At 34.1% G+C, this 4,686-nt stretch overlaps 1 long non-coding RNA gene across 1 annotated transcript in view; it reads right to left on the minus strand.

The window, feature by feature from the left end:
- The window catches only part of LOC106868049 (uncharacterized), a 17,893-nt gene extending 13,641 nt beyond the window's left edge, over positions 1-4,252 (minus strand). Inside the window, exon 1 of the long non-coding RNA XR_008264823.1 lies at positions 4,147-4,252. This is a non-coding gene — a long non-coding RNA (uncharacterized LOC106868049). The remainder of the gene's footprint in view (positions 1-4,146) is intronic.
- Positions 4,253-4,686: the final 434 nt, after the last annotated feature.

The following is a 4,686-nucleotide window of genomic DNA, read 5'->3' on the forward strand; positions in this document are numbered from 1 at the left end:
ATATATATATATTAAAAGGATCAAAGGTACATCCCAAGCCATATGTTCGCAAGGCCGGTTTCCCGGATTCTGCGGCGTACATATTCCCCAGCCCAGGACAGGGTGGCGATCATCGCAGAATTGCTCATTTTTGCCAGTTGAGTGGATTGGGGCAAGGTGAAATGAAGTATTTTGCTCAAGAATACAGCGCATCATCTAGTCCAGAAATTGAAACCACAATATTACGACCATTTGTGCAACACCCTGAACTCTTAGCCACACACGACCACAGCATATATCTGTGTGTGTGTGTGTGTGTGTCTGGCTGTCTGTCTTTCTTTCTGTCTGTCTATCTGTCTGTCTCTCTCTCTGCATATATATCAGTTTCTGGCCGAAACCTATCTAAGTATATATACGAATCTGCGTTCTTGATTTTTTATGTATCTTACGACGATCTAAAATCTTCAGACGAAAATATAAAAATAAATATAAATTATTAAAAGATAACAGGAAGAAAGAACACATGTAATTGAAAAGCATTGCGTTTACATTTGCTCTGCTGTATATGAGAAGGCCTGCTTTGCTAGAAAAATATTTGTCCCATACCGTACGTATACTGATGTTCGGTTATTAAAAAGGTTGTTATGGTGCGGTTTGCGAACTTCTTTTTTGGACTCTTCTATAATATAATATTAGCAAACGCACCCGTCCTTTCGGCAGTTTAAGTTGCTTTGAGTGTATTTTTTACAACATAATTGAACTACTGAGTAGGTTTATGAGTAGCATGGCAATCTATGCTTCAGATTAACCTCGGAACAGAAAACCAAATTGAAGGCTGGTCGTTGTGGAGGTCGGTACAATTCAATGATCATAGAACATATAAGTTTGCAAGCGATGCAAAGTAGAGCTACTGAAGTATTTTGGGAATAGAATAGATTACGGGTAGATTATGAGGCGGCGAACTGGCAGAAACGTTAGCGAGCCGGGCGAAATGCTTTGCGGTATTTCGTCTGCCGTTACATTCTGAGTTCAAATTCCGCCGAGATCGACTTTGCCTTTCATCCTTTCGGGGTCGATAAATTAAGTACCAGTTATACACTGTGGTCAATGTAATCGACTTAATCGCATTGTATGTCCTTGTTTGTCCTCTCTATGTTTAGCCCCTTCTGGGCAATAAAGAAATAAGAATAGATTTCGGGTAATGACTATAAAATATAATTGCTTTACATGAAAGCGAAACTTCTTGTCAGAAACAGCCACATAAATGGTGTAAGGAAATTGAATGAAGACGTGGAAACTTCCCCTCTGAGAGGGGATTTTATTCATCAACAAAGGGAGCTATTTTTTCGGAGAGATGTATGATTGGTACGTTCAAAAATGGCAATATAATACCTACTTGTAAAAGTAGAGGTGAAAGAATATATTTGCTATATGCTTACAGTGAACGACCACTCTGAAATTGACTTCAGGTAACGAAAAGTGAAGTGTTTGACTTTAGTTCACAAATACTGCTTTGAACCTTTAGCAGTTCGCAGTGAAAAGATGTCGCCTTCGAAATATCATAATGGATGGGTAAATAAGGATCCTTAAAATGAAAAAAAGCATTGGTAGGTAAACAAAAGTATCAACAAATAAAAGAAATGGAAGGAAACATAACCTTTCAAGTGACTCAGTATAGGTAAAGGTAAGCTTGTCAAAGTTTAATGCAGTTTAAATATGGAGATTAAGATTGTTTGGTATTGGATATTCATCGCGTACAGTGTTCCTAGTCAATTTAATCACTGTCGCAGGTGGACAGTCGAAATAAATAGACAAAATCTTTTTACTTTTATAATATTCTCTAAGTAATAACACACAGTTACAACATATTAATAAATAATAAATAAAAAGAAAATTGAAAACCACTCAAAAAATATCCTCTAATGCCAATATCCGACTACATAGATTAAAAATGCGTGGAAGACCCTACGTACAAAATGAATATGTACATACAACGAATTAGAGAAAAACCCGTGTAAACCAGCGTTTTTCCCGCTTTATCCATTTTCGAGAAAGCTCTGGGTAAGATGTTATAGTGCATGATCATGCTAGGGACATAAGTAATGTGTGTGTAAAGTTTGGTGAAAATAGGTTGAGAATTGTGGAAATGTATGCATTAGTCAGTATGCTCACACATTCTGTGATTTATATATACAAAGGTAATATAATGTAATGAAATATAATATAATATAATATAATGTAATGTAATATAATATAATGTAATATAATACAATAAAATATAATATAACACAATATAATATAATGTATCGTTTCTGGTTTGGGTGCTGTGCCAAAAATTTGGGGTGAGGAAGGACTTGTCAATACAGTTAACTAATAGACAAGTACTTAAGTTTATGGACAACTGAGGGAGGAGATGCAATGTTAACCTAGTCAGAAGATTTGAAGGCAGAACGTAAGGAACCGGAAGAAATATTACAAAGCATTTGTCTAATATAAAATAATATAATATAATATGGTTTTGAAACAAGGCCAATAAATTTAGAGGAAGGGGATTAGTTGCTTACACAGAACCTAGTGTTACAACTGGTACTTATTTTATCGAGTCCAAATTGTTGAAAGGTCCAAATTTGAACGCAGAACGTAAAGATCCAGAGCAATAAACATTTTAACTAAAGCACTAGCAATTCGCCATCTGATATAATATATAACATATGTAAATATAATATTGGACTTCCTAGTGTGTTACAGAATATTTGTAGGAAAACGTTAATGTACACACTAAAGAAATTGATATATAAGGGGGTGGGGTACAGAATATTTGTAGGAAAACACGTTAATGTACACACTAAAGAAATAATATATAAATTATATCAAACTATTTCTATTCAATTTCTTTCCAATCCATTTCCTATTCACAGGATCCTCATTATATTTATTATAATAAATATCATTATTAGAATTATTTAATCTGAAACAAACTTTGTTCAGGATGTGTGAAAATCTAAATCTCTGCTTGCAGCGAATACGTCACGACATCCTAAATATGCTTTCGATCATTAGTTTTCGTTTATCTAACGTAATTAAATTTCTTCTAATTTTCTAAAAGTATTCTTATTATTTGCATTTTACATCAGAAGATTCTTCTTGATCGTATCCGCACTCAAGATATAGCTGATAAATCTCTCTTAAATTCTCCCTCATTGTTTCCAGATTGGCTGGCTCATGAACGCTTAAGGCATAGATGCTTGGTCTTAGGCCTACTATATCTGATTATTGGTTTGCTATGTTTGATAATAGATCTGCTTTGTCTTACAAAAAGATGGACTATGCCTGATAATTGGCCTACTAGGAAAGAGAATCATTCAGATTACACTGGTCAAAAAAAAAAAAAAAAAATAGAAATTTGAAATGGTGTCGAGACACCAAACATCTTTTTTTTTTATAGCTAATTTAAGGGTGCTGAATCTGAAAACGACCTTACTTTCAGAAATGCCTCATTTTAGGGGGAAAACGCATTTTTCTTATTTGTTTTATGTATATTTGATATTGATCGATGGCAATATTTCTCAAAGTAAAATTGTAAAAGCCTCTCAATTCGTATTTAAACCAACAAATATTGGTCTACTTATTGAGAAATACTATTTTTGCAATAACAATCAGACCCTAGGTCTTTAAAAATAACACGATTGAATATACCAAGACCAACAAGTATTTTCATCAAATCATTAAATAAACTAGCAGCAGAAATAAAACCTTCGTGGACATATATGTGTGTGTGTATATATATATATGTATGTGTGTGTGTGCATGTATGTGTGCGTGTGTGTGTGTGCGTGCGTGTGTGTATGTGTGAATATGTTTGTGCGTCTGTGCTTGTCTCACCAGCATCGCTTGACAACCGATGCTGGTGTGTTTACGTCCCCGTAACTTAGCGGTTCGGCAAAAGAGACCGATAGAATAAGTACCAGGCTTACAAGGAATAAGTCCTGGAGTCGATTTGCTCGACTAAAGGCGGTGCTCCAGCATGGCCGCAGTCAAATGACTGAAACAAGTAAAAGTGTTATTGAAGTAACTGAAACATTTCTATAAAATCTAAATAGATAAGAAAATTATTTTAAAACATTTAATAATCTTTGAAAAATTTATAAGAAAAAAATCGAAACTTACTTGACAGTGTAACAGGCAAATACAATGGTTAATGAAACAGTTCTATGGTGGTTGCAATGATATCACTGGAGATTACGCTGATACAAAAAATATCGGATGTAATAATGTATCTGTTAATACAAAAAATCTTGGAATTAAAAATGCATCTGTTAATACAAGAAATATTGGATGTAAGAATGTATCTAACACATGATTGTAACAATATACATTTGAGATTCTAATGACAAAGCTCAGCTCAATGTTGAAACAGCTAAGAGGTGTTTAGGGGATTTTATGAAACGATGTTTTTAATGTTTTTAACTATTTACACCATTGATCGTAAAGAAATTGCGCAGGTAGTTGAGATGAGATCTCAGTGGTGGCTCTAATGATACAACTCTGTGATGTTTGTCAAGAAACGACTCAGTGATGGTTGCAAATATGCTAAATGCTGATTGTAATGAAATCCTACAGGTCTTTCTAATAACAAGCTTCGTCGATAATTTTTATGGTATAACTCTGTGGGGATTATAATGATGGAACTCTTATGATTTTAGTGAA

Source organism: Octopus bimaculoides, chromosome 9 (assembly GCF_001194135.2).
Source record: "Octopus bimaculoides isolate UCB-OBI-ISO-001 chromosome 9, ASM119413v2, whole genome shotgun sequence".
NCBI lineage: Eukaryota > Metazoa > Mollusca > Cephalopoda > Octopoda > Octopodidae > Octopus > Octopus bimaculoides.